Raw genomic sequence first — 25,660 nt, 5'->3', positions numbered from 1 at the left:
TCCCGACACGTGCTTTAAACTCTCTGCAAATGCCTTATAAGTAAGACGACCTAAATTGAACGTAGGACCATCAAATGGCAAATCATCTGCAAAGTGACGAATGATAATCATCACAAATCTTGGAAACAAGTAAAACTTCTTGTCGGTTCAAAATGATCTCATTTGCCTTTCAAAATTATCAAAAATATACTGAGAAAAGCTATATGGCTTGTTCAGTACCAAGGCCACCAACTGAGATGCATTCTGAATGTAAGCAAGGAGCTTCCATTTGCCGCGAAGATTCTTTCTAAAGTATGGGTGTGTAATGTTACCAGCATAACCCATACGACGTAGAGCACCGTCACAGAATTCTTCTGTAAACTCAGTAGGACCTTGCTCCATGTCATCAACACCTAAGCGTAGAATAGTCCTTAAGTCTCCAGCTGAGAACGAAATAGTACGTCCTCCAACAGTAGTGCGAATGGACAAATGAGCACCCATCTGCACTGATCGGGCTGAGTTCCAAAACTCACGAATGATACTTATTATCAACGGAGGGTTCTCGGTCAACGCAAAGTTAATGCGACAACATGCAAGAAACTGGAGAACAACGTGCAAGAAGATGAAATCGATCGAAAAAAAAGGACGGATGAACAGTGGCACGAGGGAGAGGTGATTCGTGTGATTTACTTAGGGTTAATTTTCGATTAAAAGTAATTAATGAATAGTAAAACCCGTATTTATATTCGGAGCTTCGTGGGCCGGGCCGAAGGAGTCCTTCGTGGGCTACACGCTGACGTCAGCATGAGACATAATGACATCAGCACGGACCAAAACGAATTTTCAGAATTTAAATCACATAATCTCCATTCCTTAGCCAAATTTCGCAAATTTTCCAGAAATCTAAATAAGGAAAAATTCCAGAAACATAAAACTGTAGATACTCATTACTAAAAACCTGTATCTACTCAAATATGCTATCGTAAATCATCCCTACTAACTTGTCATCACAATAATGTATCAAATAAATCTTACATTATTATCTTGACATAAAATCGATCATTTCTTCATTGATGTTTAACTCAAACAAATACATACTTACATCAAAACACATTTAATGTATAATATATGACAAAATATCATATCAATAACCTATCACATTACATCTTAGGTTGTGATCTTGATAATAAAATTATAACCTATCACACTAAGTCTTAGATTATTAAAGCAGATCATCCTTGTATCACTTGTAATCTCTGTAGAAGCAATTTATGAACACCTTTTGTTGTCCGTTGCAATACAATTCAAAGGGCTGACAAACAAGCGAAAACAATTTTGCCTTCAATCAAAAATTTTGATATCATATAAAATGAGTTTATTATCTGTAACCTGCACACTTAACAAACTTCATTAATGCATCAAAATCAACAAAGTATCATCAATATGCAAAACAACCAAAAGCTTAACCTATCGATAAAATAAAATCTAAGGCAAGTAAAATCTTCGTCAAGCATATTTATCTACCAAAAACAATTGAAATTTCAAAAATTTAATTGAAACACATTCAAAAATATTTTGACTTTTCAATTTCCAAAACATTTCATTTTCTAAATTAAACAACTTATGTATTAATTAGAAAATCCATCTTGTAAACATTTATACCGTAAGCAACAAGACTTATATAATTCACTAAGTAAACAAAAATAAAAATAAAAATAAAAGTAAAAATAAAAATAAAACTAAGCTACTTTATTTATGTACAAGAAATCTTAAGTTTATGCAAATTAGATCAGATTAGCATTTACATAAGTCTGCAAGTGAGAAATAATTCTCTTATTATTAATTATGAACAGTGATCCAACCACGATTACCGGTATATTTGTCCTCTTAAACACTCAGTACTTCCAGTTTCCTTTTGAATTATGACACTTTCAACATACCCTGGCCAAAGACAGTCACCATGTAACCCGAGTAGCCTAATATGCCATTGAATAGTTTGCGAACTTATGTGACCCACATTCAGATATACTTTCGTAATCGATACTACCACTAAGATAACAAAAATTCAATGTATATTCAAAAACATCCTTAACAAATCATGAGACACTTTTTAGATAACTGAATTTAATTACTTTGTGATTTCACTTATTTGCTTTTGCATTTCATTATTTATAAGGAACCCGTGATTTTCTATGAGACCCATGTAGCGAACTTTCTGACAACCTATCCCAAGTTGGAAGCTTTATGTAGGATAGGTATACGATGACACCCCGAGGACATACTTGTCCGAATCTCAAAGACCACATCAGCCCCTTAATTTTCATTCATTTCATTTGCATAACAATATCACATTTATTTTCATGCTCATGATTGATAGAGGTTTTTTCCTATACATTGAACAATTCTTATAGTAATGATAGATCTTTCACAAAATTTAAGGACCAGATCAATTCATTACTGAAAAGCAAGCATTCTCAGCCATATATCTGAATATGTTTCCCACAAGAACATTATATAATATAAGTTCAAATTTAAGGAAACCTTGCTACTTTGTGTCTACCAATATATCCCAAATTGTAATCACTGAACTAAGCAGTTATATTACGATTAAGCAGACTTAAAAGCTAAGTATCCTCACTTCAAATCATCTTATAGCATTAACTTAAATCTCTCCATATTTTTTTCATTTTCTCATTTTTCACATTTTTATGGTTTTTATGACACTAAGAACTCTTTTTGTATTTTTATGACTCTAGCTATTTACAGACACAAACTTACAAAATTAGTTCTTTGAGAGATATGAATCAGCATTTTTCATCCCATTGAGAAGAATTAGTTTCTCAAATCGAGTCTTATCAAATGCTTTGGTATATAGATCGGCTAAATTATCATCGGTTATAACCTTTTCCAAATGAGTTAATTTCTTTTGGGCACAATCACGCAAGAAATGATGCCTAATATCAATATGCTTGGTGACCTTATACATGACAGGGTTATTTGTAATGTCTATTGCTGACTTATTGTCTATTCTAATAGGAGTATCAAGAAAATCCATACCGTAGTCACGAAGTTGTTGCTGAATCCACAATACCTAGGAACAACAGCTACCAGCAGCCATATACTCTGCCTCACATGAAGACTGAGCAACACATGTCTGCTTCTTGCGTTGCCACGATACTAATCTCCCTCCTAACAACTGACAACCTCCAGTCGTAGACTTTCTGTCATTGTTACAACCGCCAAAATCTGAATCAGTATATGCAACAAAATCAAACGTTCCTCCCATTGGATACCATAGACCAAGCCCTTGGTTTCCCATAAGATAACGTAAAATACGTTTTGCTGCAGTCAAATGTGACTCTTTCGGATTAGCCTGAAATCTAGCGCAAAGACAAACAACGAACATAATATCTGGATGTGAAGCAGTCAGATACATCAATGAGCCAATAATAGCACGATAATAAGTTGCATCCACAAGTTCATCTTTCGGATCAAGCACTCCTAAACCATGATTTTGCTGAATAGGAGTACCATATGTCTTGGACTCTAGCATTTGAAACCTTTCCAAGAGGTCATCGACATACTTAGTCTGGTGAATAAAGAATCCATCTTTCCTTTGATCAACTTGTAGTCCGAGGAAAAATTGTAATTCCCCCATAGCACTCATTTCAAATACATTTTTCATGCTCTTTGCACATCTTTATATTAGATGAACCAAAAATGATATCATCCACGTAAACTTGTACAATCAGATAATCTCGCTTCTTCCACTTGATAAACAATGTGCTGTCTATCGATGCTCTTGTAAAACCTTTTGTCAACAAGTGCGTTGACAACTTTTCATACCACACTCTGGGTGCTTGATGCAATCCATAAAGAGCCTTATCCAATCGATATGCTCTTTTTGGATAATTTGGATCTTCAAACCCCGGTGGTTGGTAAACATACACTTCTTCTTTGACTTCACCGTACAAGAAGGCACTCTTAACGTCTAACTGATACACCTTTATACCTTTGAAACTTGCAAAAGCTAAAAATAACCTTATAGCTTCAATCCTAGCAACGGGTGCAAAAGTTTTGTTATAGTCATATCCTTCTCATTGTGCAAAACCTTGAACAACCAAACGTGCTTTATTCCTAGTAACGATCCCTTTGTCATCTCGTTTGCATATATATACCCAACGAGTTCCAATCGGTTCTTTACCTCTAGGCACATCTACTAACTCCCAAACTCCAAGTTTTTCAAATTGAGCTAATTCTTCTTGCATAGCTTCAACCCAACATGGATCTTGAAGTGCTGCCTTAACATTCTTAGGTTCTTCTTGTGAAATGAAACCAGAATATAAACACTCAGTTACCAATTCAGTGTCTTTCACTTCACAGAACAAACTAGTTAGATCCTTAGTCAATTGATTTCTAGTTCGAACAGGTTCTGTAGCATTTCCAAGAATATTTTCAACTGGGTGATCCTTATTAATTCGATATTGAGGAACCGAATCAACATTCAAACTGTCTCCTAAGTTTGTTCTAATCTGAAACTCAGGAGAGTTGAATTCATCTTCCGATTCTTCAGAAATAGGATCATCATCAGGCAGTGTAACCTTCGATGGAGTAGGTGGTGTAGTGTTTGCGGGTTCATTATAGTCTGAATCTGGTGTCTTATCCTTGTCCTTACCACTTTCATCAATATCAGTAGTAGACTGAACGTTGGTTAAAGTAGTATCGACATTCCGAGTAGGCGAAGATATAGGACTATTATCCATGTGATCTCTTAAAATAATCACATCATCAATTGTCTGAGGATCCGAATAAGAATGAGGACCATGTAGTGAACTAAACACACTATCATAATCGAAGTTTTTGCCACTTCCAGAATGTATAGCAGGCTTATGACTGACAATCTTGACATTTGTTCCCAAATCAACTTTGCCGGTCTGTTTGTTGTAAACCCGTCGTATTGATGTCCCCGGTTTATAACCCATGAGAAATCCCTCTTCAACCTTTGAATCAAACTTTGACTGAGGTAGATACTTCAAGAAGGTACACGGTACACCACATGGTTCAACATTCTGTAAATTTGGTTTCTTCTTATGTAGAAGTTCATAACATGTCTTATTATGACGCTTAACTACAGTAACCCTATTTAAAAGATGACAAGTTGTATTCACCGCTTCCGCCCAAAACATAGTAGGAAGCTCTGAATCTGCAAGCATAGTTCTCGCTGTCTCGATTAGAGTCCTATTCTTCCTTTCAGCAACTCTATTCTGTTGTGGTTCATACGGAGAACTGTATTGATGTTGAATTCCCTTTGACAAACAAAAGACATCCATCACATTATTCTTAAATTCAGTTCCGTTATCACTCCTGATTCTCTTAACACGAACTCCATAAATATTTTCAGTTTCGACAAAGAGATTTATCAAAATCAGCGGAGTTTTTTCTTTCGACTTAAGAAAGAATACCCATGAGAATCTCGAGTAATCATCAGTAACCACCAAATAGTAATACATTCCACCAATACTTCTTACATTTACTGAACCAAATAAGTCCATGTGAAGTAACTCGAAAGGATTGGCAATAGAATTTTCTTGTTTCGGTTTATGTGCAAACTTTTGATGTTTACCTTTCAGACAAGGTATACATTTGTCTTCCATTCCAAACCATTTCATGGGAACGCCGTCAACTAAACCATGTTTGACAATGTCATTCATCTTTCGGAAATTGATATGTCCCATTCTTCTATGCCATAGTAACGATTCAGATTCGTTTGCTTTTGATAACAACCAAACAGACTCCTCTGGATTATCAACACCTAACACAAGGCCATAGATGTCTCTCTTCCTAGGAGCTTTCAGCAGGATCCAGTCTTCAGGAATAACATATCCTGGTTTCAATATAAGTGCTTCTTTCTCAATAAAATGGACAGTATTACCTTTGTCACAAATCTAAGAAATACTTAATAAATTATGTGATAGCTGTTCCACATAATTGACTTTCTCCAGTGTAATCTTCCCATTGACAACATCACCTTGGCCTGAGATGTTGCCGCCCTCGGGACAAGTGAAACTAACGTACTAACCATTTACATCTTCATAATTTGACAAAACATTCTTGTCCCCTGTCATGTGCCGAGAGCATCCACTATCAACATACCAAAGACTAATAGGCTTCCTTGGTTCTCCCTGCACATCAGATAATAAGATGGTTAGTTTCTAAAGGGAACCCAAACCTTTTGAGGTTTAGGTTTGCCGAATTCATCTCTAATGATTAATTCGGTCCAATATCCATCGCTTTTTAATGGAGCCTTGGATGAAGATGGTGTCACCGACTGTTTCTTAGGTGAGGTGAAACGAGTCTTAGCAGGAGAATTCCTTGGTGAGTGAGTACCAAATCTAGGTTGACTCCCTAATCGATCATAGAATTTAGACGAAACATTAATTCTAACAGGAGGGGATCAATTTTGTTGAGTCATCTTCCTAGGTGAATTACTCCTTTGAGGTGTATGAGAACGACTCGGACTTCCACTACTAAAAGTAGTATTTTGTGAAGGTCCCTGTCGTTTTGGAGTCTTAGACCTATTATTATGAGCAACAATATCTGAGTCACTAGATCCACCAGAAGACATATCCTTATCAAGACATCTCCGTTTCCTATTTGGACATCAACTATAAACATGTCATACTTCATAACAATAGAAACACGATTTTTTAGCTCTTGCTTTCTTAGCTTTAACATCAAACTCAGCTGAAGTCATACCCAAACATTTCTTAAGTTCAATTGTGGCTGACTCCTCTTTTGACAAACCAGTTGACTCATTTTTACCCGAAAAATGTACTTTCTTTTGAGAATTTTTATGAGTCTTGTATGGTGTTAAGGGAACTTCACTAGACGTAGATTCATCCTTCTTCCATACTTTATCAATCTTGTCATGATCGATCTTTTCAAAATCAATTTCATTTGATGTGAAGATAGTATCACATCCTTTCATTGTAAAACATTTAATGTTCTGATCTACAGGACAAGTTGACTTTACTTGACTAGATCCTTTAGAAGTACTAGCATCATAAATTCCATTCTTAGGATCCACTGGTTTAACAAATGAGCTTTCAAGCTTATGTTTCTTGTTAAGCTCCTTAATTTTATCAATCGAGTTTTTCGAACTTTTAGGGGTCTTTGGATCAACATTTTGTTTTTCTGAAACGATTGGATCAACTTCACCACTGTCAATCATTTCAGTAAGTTGTGTTAGAGATTCTGTATAATTATCATTGAACGGACCTCTAACTTCATTATAACTCATACCCAAACCACTTTTATCTTTTGAATCCCGTGGTACAGGTTTTTGCATTTGCATTGATCGTATTAAATCAGATCCTCTAATTTGATCTAGTCTTGTATTAAGCTTAACTATCTCCAATTTTGCGTCAACTAATTCTTTCTCCTTTTTAGAAAAATCTTCAGTTAGTTGAGTATATTGTTCATTTCCTACTTTTTCCATCAGAACTGACTCCTTTAGTTTTTCTTTTAATGCAAGAATATCCTTATCAGATGCACGAATCTTATCTTGATAAAGACTTTCTTGTTTTACCAAACCAGAATTTTTGGAAAACAAAGAGTCGTTTTCCTTTTTAAACATGTTGTTCTCACTAGTTAAGTTAATAACTGACTTATTCAAAATAAACACCTCAAGTTTTAAGTCCGACACCATTCTACACACATCAACTATAGAAGATAAAGAGCATGATACCTTCTGATCTGCAGCCTTGCAATCTGCCATGTCTACAACGAAGTCGTCAGTTGTCATACCTTCAGGTATCTCAAAGTCCTTCATCTGTTCTTCAATGCTCTGCATAGAAATGTCATCAACAGGATTTGATGACTCTTCTTTCTTTTCTTCATATGCTTTTACTGCAGTCATTTGTCACTCTCAGATCTTACTGTCTCAGCAACATTACACATAATTTTTCTAGTACTGTCTCAGATGCACTTTCTTCACTTGAGTACACAACATAATCAATCGTTGCGGCTACCTCATCATATAATTCTACCATATAGGTATGATTCGAGGTATCATCGGATTGTGTATCCCATTGATAAGTACCATCTGGATTTTGAACAACAACAGCCTTTGACTCCGAAAATGGTGACGAAACTGGCTGCTGTGGAGTAACAGGATATGTAATCATCGCTTGCGTCTTATGATTATTTGGTGTAACACCGCCTTGATTATAATTTTGACGACCAGCAACAGTATTATCAATCCTCTTAGACCTTTGACACTCTCTTGCAAAATGACCAAATCCATCGCAATTATAACATTTCACCTTGGATTTGTCAAAACCTTTAGTGCCATTACCTATAGGTCTACTAGTTCTCTGAGTGAATCTTCTGACTTTAATGGTAAGCATAGCAAGCTGCCATTGTAGATCCATCTCTTCCAAATCATCAGGATCTATTTGATTGTAATCCTCATCAATTACTGCAGGATCAGTAACCTTTCCCCCAATAAATGCTTCATGAGCATTACAAAAGGCTGAGTAAATACTCATTCTTCCTTCTGCAGAACTCATACTCATTGGCATAGAATGGAAAGATTGTGCATTGCTCTTAACATTTGAACTTGTATTGTCATAAGCAACATATCCGACAATACCATCAGCATCTGCTATTGGTGTAGCTTCTGCACCACTTAGAAATGCATTATTTCCTGAGCTGGAACTTGCTAAATGAACAGACTTAGCATGATATAAGGATGGATCTTGTGTAAAATCTGAGTGAGTGTCCTTAATCCTTCTCTTCATATCTCTGTTCTTTAGCTTGGAGACTACCTTCTCAAAATCCCATGTACTGTATTCCTGATCATCTTGAAGTTGATGAACATAATCAGTCCAAGTTTTAGACAGTGAATCCAGAAACTTATCAACTAGCTCAGTTTGAGGATATACTACTTCAAAGTATGACAATTCAGTGGTTAAATGACTGAATCGAATAATAATCTCATCAAGAGATTCCCCTTTCAGTCCATTAAAGGATTCATATTGACGCTTGAGAAGCTTGATACGGTTTTTCTTCAAAGTTACATCACCCTCACAATATCTTTCGAGAGCATCCCATAAATCCTTTGAAGTAGTGTATTCTTTAAACAGATGTACACTATCTTGAGGCAATGCCATAGTTAGAGTTGACAAAGCCTTCCCTTCAACAGAGTATCTTTTACGTTCGTCAATAGGCATATCAGCATAAGTATACCTACTGATTACTCCGTTCTTCTCATATGAAGGCCAATCAAAACCTTAAGTTATTACTAGCCACATTTCCATGTTAGTGAGACGAATGTAGTCTTCAAAACGTCTCTTCCACATCCAATAATTTTCCATACGGAAAAGCTTTGGAGGTATATTACCCCGACCAACCTCATGATCATGCATGATCATCTGGCTGATAAGTAAGGCATTAGGTGAGTTTGCGGCAGCTGGTAAAGTAGTCATTTCGAATCTTTTGAAAACAAATTAAACGAAATAACACTAAGTTCGTGTGAGACGAAGTACACATGGCACGAAGCACGAAGTATACGTGGCACGAAGTAAAACACGAACCACACTACACACAAAGTGAAACACGAAGTACACACGTCACGACCTAAGTCACGAAGGGTAGTTCGTGTTGATGTGGCACGAAGAGCAGTTCGTGCAGACGTGGCACAAAGTAAACACGAAGTTACTGGATGACGTAAGCACGAAAACGAAGTATACCTCCTGCTGATGTAAGCACGAAGTAACACACGAAGGAGAGCACGAAGAAGTGAATTAACACGAATTTCGAACGAAATTGCAATCAATAGCCAATCAAACTATCTTAAACCTTCTGGTAATCAACCTGACTCTGATACCACTTATAAGGTGCCCTATTGTTGCGTGGATCGTAATAAGACGTGATTCGTTATGTCAAGAGTGCGGAATCCTCTTGAGATAACTAGATTACTATTGCCTTTCGTTGATTAATGAGCAATTAACTAACCCAAGGAGATGCACAAGACTTGTGGTTCGTGTAGGAGATCACATGAAGGAACAAATAATCTTAGATCGTTAATTCGTGAATAACTCTCAAAAATTCGTAAATCATTAACCTAATTTCGTAGATTAGGTCTTCTATTTATACTAATTGATATTGGGTTCATGTGGGCTTAGGCCTTAATCGTGTAATTAGGCCTGAACAATAAACAATCGTTCTGCCTCGTGCTGACGTCAGCACGAGGTTGTTCCTACATGCTGATGACGTTAGCACGAGGGACGACCCTTTGTTCTTTGTTTGACTTTATTTGACTCGTACATAACATCCAATCACCGTTTAAGTGTTCTACGACACTTATAAACCTTGATTCTATGTTCTTGTACCTGTAAAACAATATATAACACACAAACACAATACAAAACATAAATAGATATAATATAGAAGTCCGAACGTAATCATTAAATATCAACACAAGTTCTTATTTAAATGATTACAAACAAGTTCCGACAAACATAAACGATAATCAAATCCATGTTGCGATTGTCACACCGAATCTGCATCTACACCTTGAATTGGATTCTTCATTCTAGGGGGAATAGACTCAAAATGTTTTATTGACCAAAACTTATTTTTGTTCAAAATGCATCTGGAGAATTCTCCAGGTGAAACTGACTAAAATTTGTTTCTTTTGTTGTTTAAAATTTTGCAACTGGAAAATCTTTCCTGTTGAAACTGGCACCGGACACTCTCCAGTGTACATGTTTGGTCTTCTCTCAAACTGGTGGTCAACCAGATCATCATAACGGTACGAATACTTGGTCGAGACTTGTGACACGTGATGGTACTCGAGTGTCTGAACCCACTCCCAACCATCACTTGACGTGTCAAAACCATTTTGATAAAAGGAATGCAGGTTTTATGGGGATTGTTGCAGGTAGTGGGCGCGTGGGAATACCAGCCGTCGTAGCATTTAATGCTTGATGAGATGGTATTAATTATTTTTGAATTTCAATTTTCTAAAAATCTTTTAAAACACGATTTTGAAAATTTGGGGATTAAAAATCTTTTCGTATATATTTTGGTATTAATATATTACCTATATATACCCTCACCCAAACATTTCTCTCATTTACTTCGCACATTCATTCCCTTCATTTACTCTTCCAATTATACAAAATTCGAGATCCCTTTCTCTCTTTCTTCTTTAAGTTCAAAACCCTAAATCCTAAATCAATTTCACTTTCACACTCTGATCAAATGGCACCTAAATCTTCTTCATCTTCTTCCTCTCGTACTCCTGATGTGAACTTACTCACTGTTGAGTATGTTCCATCTGATAACGTTCACCATGCTGTTGGGGCCCCCATGAACTCCAAAATAATTAAATTAAATCCAAACAACCCCATAGCATCTCTTCAAGGGCAATATGCCGCTGATACTCTAATTGGAAATGTAACACCCCGCTAAAGCGGAATATACGGGATGTACAGATAAGCACAAGCACGCACAGTACAAGTTCAAACACAACTTATAACATTAAGGAATAAGAAGTATCATAAGTTATTACAACATTTGGGATAAACCCTGAATTAGATAATATTCAAAAGACAGAACAATTATCTTAAGTACTTTTTGAACTCAGAACAGGAACAAGCAAAAGGAAGTCTTCACAGCCACTAATCTTGAACGCACGAACAATCTCCATAGATGTAAGCTGGAGGTAGGAAGACTCCTATGCTAAGAGAACTAAGAACCTAGCCTGAAAAGCATGTAAGTTCAAAAGGGTCAACTACAAAAGTAGTTGGTGAGATTCACATAAAGTACTCATTAGTTATACATAATATTAGTATGTATATTAAGAACAAGTCATAAGGTCTGTACGTCTGTCAAAAGTACTTTGTAATATTAAGAATAGTTTTGGAATATGTAATGTACTTAATATGCATGTATATAATTACTGCTAACCCGATTGGTCAATGATGAACGATAATGAATCAGTAAGCTCACAACAACCAAGTAAGCTACAAGCATGATCTAGATCAAGTAAGTACATGATCCAGAACTGTTAGGGTGGACCTACCCTAACAGCGCCGTCCATAATTACCTACGGTTCATTCCCTGAACTATCGGATATGAATTGATAGCAGTAAAAATAGAACTCATGCATAGAACAATAAGTACATACGGAGAACATATAAGTGATACAAATGTATTCAAGATCCTGCCCATTTAAGATCTAGAATACAGTTTCAGAGAATAAGTATGATGATAGAAATGTATTCAGATCCCGCTCATTCAAGACCTAAATACACTCAAGAGAGTATATAAGATGATAAGAAAGTATTCAGAATCATTTTATAAATAGTCTGTACTTTCATAAAATAGTACATAGAACAGTTTTAGAACATATGTATATATATTTATATATAGACATTTAAGTACGAAATACTTTTCATACTATCATATAATAGTACGTAGAACAGTTCAAGAACATACATATATGTTTATATACATATATATATAATTTAAGTCCCAAAAATAGTTTTCATGCTTTTTAGTCCCCGATAAAGAACTTTGAACAAAATGTACGAAAAGAGGATAAGTGAACTCACAGTGATTTGGTACAGTACAGTTATCGAGCACAAAGGATAAGCACAAAGATAGATATTATTATATCTATCGAAGTCCAAGCACGTCTTGTCTGAGACCTAAGTACACGTCGTTGATCACATAATACGTACATATATCAGTCTTAGTGATTAATTAATTACAAAAATGTTCTTGATGATCCGATGATTTGGTCCTTTATGCACAGAAAACGTTTTGACTCTTAATGAACTTTAAGTACTTGAACACACCTTTAAAATGTCTTTGAATATACACTAACAGATTGTACCCAATTGTTCTTGTAATTGTTAGCGTGGAACTTGTACCCATTTATCACGATCAAGCAATAAATCATTATTATTTTATTCAACTAGAACTTGGCATTAGGGTTTGTACTAGAAACATTGTTATAAATTGTCTCATGTCTTGATCTACTTTGGTCTATTAATAGATGTTCATATACGAATTTAGGATTCACGATCGAGTCATAAGATTATAATATACTTTCTTCACAATAAGCTAGGATTGTATCAAGGTTTATTCGTCATTTAAACAGTCCTTGGCCAAAAGATAATTTAGATCGTTCTATATTTGGTGATTTAGATCGTTTCGTCCTAGGCACCTTTGGAACGTTTTGAGTGAGCTTCATTTAGGTCGTTTCATACAAGTTATGTTTAGATCGTTTCAGGCAAGCTTCCTTTAGATCGTTTCAAGGTGTTGTTCAGTTTAGATCGTTTCGCTGCTTCCCCATTTAGATCGTTTTACTGCTTCTCCATTTAGATCGTTCTAATGCTTCTTCGTTTAGATCGTTTTATTGCTTCTCCATTTAGATCGTTCTACTGCTTCTTCGTTTAGATCGTTTTATTGCTTCTCCATTTAGATCGTTCTACTGCTTCTTCATTTAGATCGTTTCATCAACAAGCAGGAAGAGATCATTTTATCAAGCAGAAAGAGATCGTTTCATTATTCTGTTCGTTCATCCATTCTGTAATCGTGACTAGAGTCGATTCAACATTAGATTGAGTGAAACTGATCGTATGATCAGTTGCCAAGAATGTGAATCAAGACCCAGCCACACTCCAACCATAATGACAACGAGAAGTAGCAGTAGCAACTCAAGAACATAAACACGAGCCCAAACAACCAAGAAATCAAGTCTTAAAGAGGTCTAAGTCGGTCTTGGAACGAGTTAGGACGTAATATTAGTACATGTTAACACCATTTTCTTATCACATTTTCAGATTTCAGAATCAATTTAACACATGAACACTTGGTGGTTTCAAGAACAGGTTATGCTCATATTTGAAAAATGGATTTTGCAATTTAATCACGTTATGACTCAAATTTGTTCACCAACATGATGTTAAACACATTTAGACACAAACCCATTGCTTATAAACATGATTTCTTAACAAAATCGGACCAAATCATCAAGAACAAGAACATAGAAAGTACACTTTTATTTTGATCAAACTCTCAAAGAGATGTTGTTATTACCTGTGATTTGATGTTGGAAACGTGTTTTGATCGTCACAAAGAACCCAAAAGTACAAGTGATTTCACTCAAACAACCCAAAATCAAGGTGGTGATTTTGTGTGTGTTTATATGTCTGACTATGTGTTTTTAGTGAGAGAGTGAGAAATGGAGGTGATGAATGAATAGTAACTTTTCTCACACTACAACATTCTATTTATACCTTTTCCAAATGGATGCACTATGTATTTCCAAGGGACTATTTGTGAACATTTTGCACTAGAACACTTATGGACACGAACATTTATGAACCGAACCTTCAATTTTATCGAATTAATTCATAATCCATCACATAACTCAAGATTTAAGATCTAATTGACCTTCAAATAAGCACATATTTTGAGTCTAAAGTACGTCAAGAACTTAAGTAGATTGGACAGTCTAGCCGTTCAGATGGCGAAAGTACGACTTAAGAAACTAAATTAGAATATTTATAAGGCGGTTGTTACAGGGAAAATCCAATCCTTCTTCAAGGATTCTCCACTCAGCGATGCCTTTTCCTTGAACCCACACAAGATGTACCATGATTACTTGTGTGAGTTCTGGTACACGGCTTCTAACTCGCCTGACTACTCATCCATCTCTTTCACCTTAAAGGATGGGTCAGTCCCGTGTACCATCACCACTGAAACTTTGAGGGATGTCCTTAACCTCAATTACTGGAGAACTGATGAACGTCCAGTGGTGATCCCCAGTAATATAAACTTCCGCCAGGTCTTTCTTGACATGGGCAATAATGAGGTCTTGGAAGGTGGAGTATTGAGAACTAAGGGGTCAATAACGATGAGAGGGCTTTCACCCTCTTGGAAATATTTCATGGTTCATCTGGTGGAGAGTTTAGGAGGGAGTTCTGGTGGTTTGGACCAGATAAACTACTTCCAGGCAGAAATGGCATATTGCCTTTGGTATGGACTAAGAGTAGACTTCGCGAGCATCCTCTTAAGAAGCCTTGTCTTCAAGTTGAAATGTAATAAGGGTCCATGTATCCCCTTCTCTCGATTTTTATCTCTTTGTTTCAAATTAATTCTGGGCAGAGACGAATATAAAAACACACAGTCGCTTTACTCTGTGCCAGAATTACTGAGAAATCTGGACAACCTTGTATCCACTGCTAACGAGGTCCAGATTCCTCCGACAATGATACTGGCATTCTCTAAAACTGATGCACCAATACCAGGTGAGTCAGAAAGACAACCGGGCGGGCCTCAAAATAATGAGGGACCCACCAGTTCGTCTGCTGGTAATGTGACAGTTGTCGAACCTGGGCAACAGTCTAACCCCACCAGCTCCCACCCTGGAGACCTCCCAATAGGTCTTGAGGCTGCTCCAAAGGCACAAAGGTCAAAAACCCGTTGTAAGAAAAAGTCAGAACGTGCCATTGACATTAGTGCCCCAACTAGCCCTTCAGGTGCTTCCTAACAAGTACCTGAAGAAAGTCAAAGGGAACAACCGTAAGCAACCACTCTCGAAACTTCTTTAGGAGAGAGTGGTGAAGTTATTACTAGGTTAGCCCAACCCAGAGTAGAGTCCGTGTCAGCACTCAACTTGCAGAGCCAAACTTCTGACACAATTGCACGAACTGACGAAGTCTCTGGCCAGTCACAGCTGGAGACCGAGGTTCCAGATTCTACGGCCAATGATACCACGACTGAGGAAAGAGCAGTTGTGGTTGAGGCACAAGTGACCTCTTTTCAGGAAGTAATTCTGACAACTGGTGAAACCTTTGAGGAAACTCAAACTGGTCATCAGGAGCCTGAACAATCTGTTCAGCCACCCCTATCATTTATGAATCTAGGCATATTTGAGGGTGAAATTCAGCTTGAGTCCTCGGACTCTTCTGAAACTGAATCTGATCAGGAAATGGCTGATGCATCTGTACATGATCAGCTCCCTTCCTTTTCTGATCAGCCCCTAGATCGCCAAGTTTCAATTTCACCTCCTTTACCAGAAAGCTTACTAGAACCTCCTATATTCGCCTCTCGCCAGCTACTATCTTCCATTGGTGTGCCTAGAAATAGACACACACTGGATAGTAAATTTGCTGTAGCCCTTCAAGCAGGTACAGTGACATCTTCCCCTCCGTCATTGGATAGTAAATTTGCTGCCTTTCAATCTGATCTCTCAAACCTTCTTACGAGGGTGGATGAGATTCAAAAGGCACTTCATAAAAATGCTAAGTCCCTCTCCAGGTACCAGAAGGAGCATATCACAAATGTTAGAGTGGTTCACCTGGGGATCAATAAATTTTCTGCTAATGAGGACTTAGTGTTTGGCAAGCTCAATGAGTTGGTGCAGTCCTCCAATCAACTGGCAACATCGTTAAGGGAGGCATTTGCATTAACCCAAACTGGTGTTACATCTTCCATCACCAACTTCCTAACTAATACTGTCAGATCTTCAGAGGTGGATGTGAAGGAACTTGAAAGACAGGTTAAGTTGCTCTTTGAAAAACCTGGTCTTAATGTGACTGAGCTTGGTAACCAGTTGGCCACTTCAGTTGGTCAGAAGATTGAAGACACCTCGGCTACCAGAGAACAAGTATTTTTCGAAAAGGTGATATCTGAGATCACCAAGACTGCAGCGCCCAGGTTGATCTCACTCCCATAACATCTGAGTTTGATCGGTTGAGGTGCAGTCTTGATACTCTGTCCAGCAAGGTATCTGAACATTCTACTGCTCTAACCAATCTGACAACTGAAGCTGGTATAAATAAGAATGAAGAGTTGAAGACTTTGTTGAAGGAAGTTCTTCATGAGATGGCTCCCTCTAGTCTCTCGCCAGATGATACGAAGCTTTTAACTGACATATAAAAGAGTAAAGTGCACACCTTTGAAAATGTTATGACTCAATCTAAGGAAATCAATCATCTGTGGAGGACTATGAGGTTGGTTTGTGGGACTTTCAAGCAGTGTAAAGATATGCAGTCGTGGCAACCTCTAGCCAATTTACCTTCAAGCCCTTCAGATTTTGATAGTATTCGTAAGGGGCTAGATGCTGCCAAGGGGGAAAGATCTGTGCATACTTCTTCTACTGCCCTTGAAGTTCCCAAAACCACTGGGAAAGAGTTGGTAGCTGCCACCAGTACTGAAGCTGGTGGGCATATTGATGATGTTGTGCTAAAGGGGAAGGTTGATAAAGGAAAGGCTATGGCCACTGATGAATCTGACAAGCTGGCCACTGATGCACCATTATTAGAAACTGGCAACATTGACCAGTTGCCTCTAGTCACTGAAAGTGAAAGTCAGAAGCTAGCAAGGATTGGGTATCTGGTTAAGGAAAGAAAGAAACAAATGAAGATTAATCAAGAAGAATTTAGGAAATCTTTCCCACTCACCCTTGTTGATGCAACTGACGCACAACTCCTTGGCATACAACTGATGGAATACAAGAAAATAAAAGAAGATGCAAGGATTGTGAAATGTGTGAATGAAATGCTGGAGGTTGAACTGGACAAACACTATCAAGATGATGAGGCCCAACTTGATGCTGGTTGTCTAAATGTATCAGTGGAGAAGACTAAGGAAATAAGGTCAGAAGGGATTTTGAAAACGATTGAACAAGCAAAGAAGATTGTAAGCCAAGTATTGAATCCACCCAAGGTCAAAGGAAAGAAACATAAGACTAAGGCATTGCCCAGAGATGTCAATCTAAGGACTTGGGTCGAACCTTCTGAACCAACCAATGATGACATTCGAGCAGCCACTCAGAAGCTAAGCATGAGCCAGATCAAGCAGACAAATGAATCTGAGGCTCGAACATATTTGCAAGATGTGCTGCGTCGAAGGCATATGAAGGGCAAAATTCAAGATGTGCAAGTTTCAATCAAGCCAGGTGCCAGACACTATGTGGTTAAGGTACAATACTTTGGTGGACCAACTCGAATGACTGAAAATCCTGATATTCATCAGTATGGTCATTCTGAACATGTGGAGATGTTGGATATTTTGGCCAAGAGGCAACACAAGAACAAGTTTGAGAAAGGCTGGGAGTATATATTGCAGAACCTGATCAAGTTCAAAGAAAATGTTGAAGAAAGATTGGAATTTGATCAGGAAGACAAGCAGCCAATCTCATCAGTTGCCAAGAAAAGGAAAATTGGCGAAGGGCCACATTCTTAAATTTTCCTTTCTTGTAACTGATGTAAAATTGTTGTATATACAAGTTGCCAGATTGTAACCCACAAGTAGATAGTGATAAAATCTAAAAACATCTAAAATTGAACCCAAGGCATTTGATGATCTATAAGAATGCATTGGAAAATTAATAGGTTTTATCAAACTCAAGTATTTCAAACTTACAATTGTATAGAAACAAGTTTAAAAATACTTGACAATATTTCAGGACAATTAGGGGGAATTTGTTAGGTCTAGTTGTCCCTATAAACTGGAGCTCTCCAGCTGCATCTGGAGAGCATGATGAATTGTCCGAAATATTAGAAGTCCAGTTGCATTGTACAGTTTAAGCAACTAATGACTTCTTCCAGTTAAGATCTGAAGACTTAAATCTGAAGACCTTCCAGTTGAAGTCGAAGACAACAAATGGAAGAAAGGAAATGGCAATGGCAGCGAAGCCCAGTTGACATTTCACCAAATCAATCAACTGGAGATCCTTCAGTGTAAATGCCTTTACGAAGCTTTACACTGATTACGAGGAGGACCTTTAACACTACATCCTTTTAACCGGACAATAATCTTGTCTATGGATAAAAGTGCAAAGATGTAGAGTGGTTGAATAAAGTAACCTTTTGTCTTACTTTATTTAGCACACACAAAAGATTATATACTAATACTTTTGTTTGCTGTCAACCATATTTGTACTTCGAAGTTGAGATCCCAATGCTCATACCTCGACTATAAATAGAGGTCCTTGCCCAAGCATTTCAACAACTTTGCAAACACATACATTCTGCAATATTGGTGAACTTGTGCAATATTCTCTTAATCGCAAAAAGGAACATTTCACAACTTTAAGTGTTTCGATTGTTAGGAGAATTTCCAAGTATAGATCAATTGTATTTCATAGGTTGTTAGGATATTTACATCTTTGTATTATCTTGGTTCCGCAACAACCTTGTATTTTATTTAACAATCAATAAATAAAATACACTTGAAAAATACATATTGTCTCATCGATATAATTACTTGTCACTTATATCTATTGCATTGTATTTACTTATTTACATTTGTCATCTTAATAAGTAAACCTCCAGATTACCTGGTACACAATCACTCTAAACTGGTCACGTCCAGATTAAGTGATTGTGTTGCAAAGTACACTCACCATAGACATAGAGGTGTCTTCAGCACCCATCTAGTAATAGTTGGGACTTACATAATTTAATAGGGGTAGAAGAGTCATATGAAGTCTCAATTCAAACCGAATCAGGCATCTGGTGGATAGAGGGTAAAACAACTGCCATCTGGAGATTACCAGATTTGCAGGCAGTTTTTTGAGCATCAATGGTTTTTGAAAAAGCATCATAATTTTTACCAGATGCTTGTACCCAAGATTTGATAACCATGTGTTCTTTTTCAAGATCAAATTTCAATTTTTGGTTATCTCTTTCCAATGTCTCATTCTTCAAATCAGATTCTTTGAGAGCCAAGTGGACACTTTGCAAATCATTAATTTGACTTTTCATGTTATTAAGCTCGATTAAAACTGTTTCCAAGTATCTTTCACAGTCAGTTCTCATAGTTTCAACAAATAACAAGTCATCATTTAATGCCTCAGCAATGTCCAATTTCGATTCTGTATCCATTTCATCATCATAATCCCTTACCTTTTTCAATATGATGTCCACCCATTTTCCAGAAACGACATCATCCTTCACCATTGATTGATTATTTTCCAGAGCCATAAAAAAAACATCTCTAAGCTCTTCATCATCATCAGATGAGTCATCAGAGAGTTCCCATTTTCCTTCAGTTTGAGCCATCATGCACTTGTTCTTTTCTTTTTCTTTTTCTTGCTCAAGTGACGTGAGGGCAATCTGAGCCTTTAGCTTCTTATACTTAGCCTTGTAATCATCAGATTTAACAAAATGTAGAACAGAGGGACCAGTTTGGTTGTTTGATTGACTAGATCTGCATTCCTTCATAAGGTGACCTTTCTTACCACACTTATAGCATGTAAGATTGGCTTTATCTAGAGAGTTGGAGCTGGAAGCATTGTTGGACCCATTAAATCTATTAGATTTATGCTTAAACCTGTTAAAGATTTTAGCAATCATGGCAACCAGATCATCATTGTCAGTTTCATCACAACCATCACTGAGATCAGTAGGTCAGGCCAGAATTCAAAAAGCTATTTAACATCTCTTTCATAGAATGTGACTGGACATTCTCATCAGATATTAAAGCAGCACAAGGTTGCCCAGTTAAGCTGGCGAGCTTGGAACTCTGAGCATGGTTTAAGGCATCTTGTTCAGCCAATAACCTTGCAACATCGTTATCTTCAGTGAATCTGAAGGCTCCATATAGGGAAGCAAGAGTATGGCCGTGCAGGGTCTTACCTTGTCTTAAGATATGAACCATGTGTTCCCATTTGAATGGCAATATATCACAAAATTTCTCAAGAAGAATATCTTTATCCATCTCTACTCCCAAGCCTCTCAGTTGATTAATGAGGCTAGTAAATCTGGTGTTGGTACCAGTTAAACTTTCATTGGGAAGTGCAAAGAAGGATTCATACTTCTTGTTTAAAGCAACCTTTCTGGTGGAGAGGGTGTCAGCTCCTCCTTCAAACTAGACAACTAATTCTTCCCACATAGACTTGGAACTGGGAAACAACACAAGTGTTGGAATTAGTTCCTCAGGGACAACTTCGAGGATCATGTTTTTCAGTCTGGTACCAAGGTCAACCAGCCTGCGATCCTCATCAGACCAATGTTCTTCAGCTTTCTCCCTGGTACCTCTTCTCCCAGTTGGGTCAAGAAGAGGACTAACACCACTGGATATGGGTATATATGGTCCATCCTTAAGGATTTTCAACATATACCTCTCTATCCCACCAAAATGCAAGAGCATTCTAGCTTTCCATGTACCAAAGGTCTCACCACTCCAATCGAATTTGGGAACTGGAGTATTGGAATAATGTACATGGACGTGGCTGGCTCTAGGTGTAGGAGGAGGAGGAGTGTGAAATTACAGTTGATTCGTGTTTTGATGCGGAAGATAAGTATTCAACAATGGTGGAATGTATGTGTAAGTGTATGTGTTCTTGAGAGAGAAAAGTGTGTATGTAGAAGATCTGATTTCATACAATGATAAGTGTGAGAAAAGCTTTCAAAGTGTTAGAAGGATTGAAGGCCTGAGGGGTATTTATACAATAAGTATTTTACACAAGCTCCCCCTCAACCTTACAATTAATACACAAAAGTACATTGTTTTTAAATACAACTAAGCACTATTTTATCTTTGTTGTCAATCTTTGAACTCCAGAAGACTCTCTTCTTATAACTGCTCCATGTGTCTTTCCAATACTTCTTGGGGATAAAATGCCAGTTATCACCTTCAGGACGTTCATCTGGCAACCTGATGTTATCTTGGAAATTCACAGGTGGAATGTTATGAGGACCAAGTTTGTGGCTAGGATTCCAAAGAACCCATGAACCAGTCTCAGTATGAATAATTCCTTCTTGAGCCTTGGAAGTTCTTGCAACAATGAGATCTCTTATTCTTTGACGCATCTCAAGAGTAGCTTTGATACGTCTTATATGCTTTCCTCTTCTTCATTGTCAGAATCTTCATCTAATGCACTCAGAATAGATAAACAATAATTCAAAGTACCATCAGAATACTTGGGAAAATCTGAGGCAGGAATGAAGATCTTTCTCTTGAGTCGATTGATGAAGACAAACCCATCCAAGTCTTCAATTGAATCTCCAATCTAAAAAGAATCTAGCTCATAACCTCCGGCTCTTTGATTTTGTCTTGTGAGATTAATCCTGCTAGTTCTCCTTTCCAAGCCAATCTGAAAGTCATTGAATTCATAAAATCTGATAAAGGCTTGAATATGGCTTTTCAATGATTCATATGCTTGGAGTTGCTCTGGAGTCTTGATTATCTGGTAAGCATATCGATTGTAGATGAAAAGAATGTCTGAGATCTTCATGCGTTGAAATGATTCTTCTCGAACATCATAAATCTTGCCATTAGCAAGGCAAACTTTGAATCTAATAAGCCTGAGATTGTTGTTCATAAGAGGAACAAACAACTCAATAACTTCAGTGATCGGTCTTTCAAATTGTTGATACCACCATTCAGCTCTCACAGTGTTGTCTGTATTCATCAACTCCATATATGCATCTCTTTGACCTTGATGTCTGAACATAAAGAATGCTCTTAATCGGTTCAGGTTCATATTGAGTCTTTCATCTGGTGAGCAATAAATTTGAAAAGCTCTTTCTTCAAGTTATCTTGCTTTGCACACAATCTCTTCAGGTTTGGTACTCAAATCCAAAATCTGCTCATAGTTCTCAACAAAATAACCCTCATTGATTTGCCAAATTCTATTTCTTGAGATTCTTGGATGTCTAACTCCTTGTCCAAGTTCCATAGGGGTCTCAAGATTTTCCGGGTTTTTGAGATGATAGACTATCTCTTCAAAGATATCTATTCCATATTCTTCTTGCTGAGATTGTGGAATAACTTCACTTGTTGGAGCATAATCAGGATCATTAGAATCAGACGAATCAGACTCATCATTAGTAGCATCTTCCGGTAAAAACGGATCAGGATCACTTGACTCATCAGAACTTGAAGTTGTGGAATAATAGTGTGAAATGTGTCTGACAAGTGGAGGTAAGTCATCCGAATCTGATTCATGAACATGAGATGATGAAGCTTGAGTTTGAGTTTGATTGGTTTGATCTTGAATCACATCTTGAACAGTTTCTTCTTGACCAACTTGATCTTGTGTCTCATGACTGTCTCTGAAGCCAATCTCTCTATGTTTGTTCCGGCAGCATCACGTAGATGTGCAAAAGGTATCACAATCGGTGTCCTAAGGGTACTAGACACACGTGCAGAAATAAAATCCAAGAGAGGGGCAGGTGTCTCTTTTGCTTCAACATTCACAGACTTTAAAGGAGAATGAAATGGAGTACGTGGTTTTTGACCGTGCGAAAATGAGACGTCAGTCTGTTGAGAGGCTTCCGAATGGCTTGCGGACATTTGTTCATGCGAGAGTTGGGAGCGTTCGTCTTCTACCCTACGGCGAACCCGGCATTGAAAAACATTTGTAACTAAATGGAGGCCAACGTTTTCTTTTTGCCTTTCTCCTAGCCCTAACCTCTCATCCTCTCTGGTATTTTCAACCCCTCCCTTATTCCCTCCTTGTTCCTCCGGGATGTCCATGACATCATTAGCAAACTGATTTGCATCATCAGAATCAGATGCATCATCACTTGATTTACTCACATCTTCTAGTTCGGTTGTTTGAAATCGATCATACTCTAAGCGTGATTTTTTGAATGTTTTTCGAATATTTACAGTTACTGATTTCTTTCTGCCTTGAAGATATTTTGGTTGAAGAGATCGAGGAAATGATGATGATGATGGAATTTGTGATAAAATAGTTTGAGGTTGAGATTGTTCCATTGTTGGTGGTACAAGAGATGTAAATTCAAGAACTGGTGAAGATTGATGAATTGATGTTTGAGGTGTTTGAGGTGATTTAGGTGGAGATGGAGATGACGGTCTTTGTGGTGATGGTGTTCTAGGTGATGGTGATCGTCTTAAGTTGGTTGTTTATGAGGTAGTGATCGAATTGTCTTAGGAGACCAGAGACATATATTGTCTCCTCAGAAGATGCGGGAGAAGAAGGTTCAGCTGGAGTTTTTCTCTTGAGTTTCTTCGATGAACTCCCCTTTTTCTTTTGAGTTTCTCTTGGTTTGATCAACGGATCGAAAACCAAGCAAAAACCCTTCCGATATCCCCCGAAATCGACTATAACTTGAAGAATTAACCTAGGGTTTGTGTGTATGACTTTCTAGGGTTTTGGATCTGATTTTTCTGCATTATGGTCGTGCATCATGGCCTTTATATACTGAAGCAACTTTCCCAACTTTACGTCTAGGCCCTTGCACTTCGTTATAACTTGTTTCGGCCCTAAATGACTCTTTTAACGCCTACGGGAACACTTATCGACCCTTATATCTTATCGGGAACATTAATTGACTTTATTAATCATTATCAACTTTGATTTCATTCCTTTAAATCACTTTAACAAATATCTCACGTAAATCATTTAACTCACATAAGCACATACAAAACACATAGTGACTAACGGTCGCTAACGACAAGTTAACGGTCACCGTCAAAAAGTTTTGGGATGTTACAATTCTCCCCTCCTTAAAAGGATTCTGTCCTCAGAATCATTTCACGATATCAACACCTCCATTTGTTTTCTCACTACTTTCCACACACGTATAAGTCAACATTTCTCCACATTTACTACTTCAAAATTCAGCTGAACTTTCAACCATTTCCTTTTCATCACCTTCCCTCATTTCATGTTTTTCATTGGTCGGTATGAATACCGTCAAATGAACAAGCCCGCGTCATGATACATTTGTAATTATGTTCCGGACATAATTATAACTATATCAATCATCGCACGTGTACTTTTAATTATATCCACACATCATAATGTCCAACTTTTCCAACATCCTACTAGCTACAAAAGACACATATTGCACATAATTCATATACACATATAACACAAAATGAAACACTACATACTACTTCCGCCGCATACCACATTCATGTAACATAATATCGTGCACCCTTCCTATGGATGACCACCTATTCCGCCGCATACTAATTCTTTAATAACATTTCGTCTTTACCATTAAGCATCAATATTTAGCAACGGGTTCAACAAGAGGTAAAGAAATTAAGGCAAATCAACCTTCTTTATTCATAATCCACAAACAACTTATAATACATTAATCTTACACTCTCACTCTTCCCAACCCGTCCTAAAGACACTTTCATCATAAAGCTAAAGCATTACTACTTGAGCCTATCATTTCTCATACGGTTTAAGTCCAAAATCCTAAGGTCTTTGTCGAATTTCGGCCTTACCACAACACAATATTGTCCACTTTGCCCGCAGAGTCACGGCTTTGTTTCTGGTTGCTCGGGCAGACTTCCCAGAAGGGTCACCCATATGGCATTACTGTCGCTCGAGCATGCTTAACTGTAGAATTCTCCTCTCATCCATAGCTAATACGCCCAAAACACGTTGTGTTATGTAACACCAATGATGTCACTTATATCCATGATCCCCCTTGTATGTTAAGATGTATGCTTTGTAACACCCGTCATTTTAAAAAAACTTTTGCCAAACGACATTTAAAACTTTGCAAAACGTAATCAGATGGTACCTTAATAAAATAGTGTTACTAACGTGCATAATCAAAACAATATAAATGAAATCCAAGTCTTGGCACAAACATAAATGCCATTCATTATTACATGTAACATAAACATAAATAATGTAGCCAAAACATAGGCTATGGTA

This window comes from Erigeron canadensis, chromosome 4, assembly GCF_010389155.1.
Source record: "Erigeron canadensis isolate Cc75 chromosome 4, C_canadensis_v1, whole genome shotgun sequence".
NCBI lineage: Eukaryota > Viridiplantae > Streptophyta > Magnoliopsida > Asterales > Asteraceae > Erigeron > Erigeron canadensis.
This window is presented reverse-complemented; position numbering follows the sequence as displayed.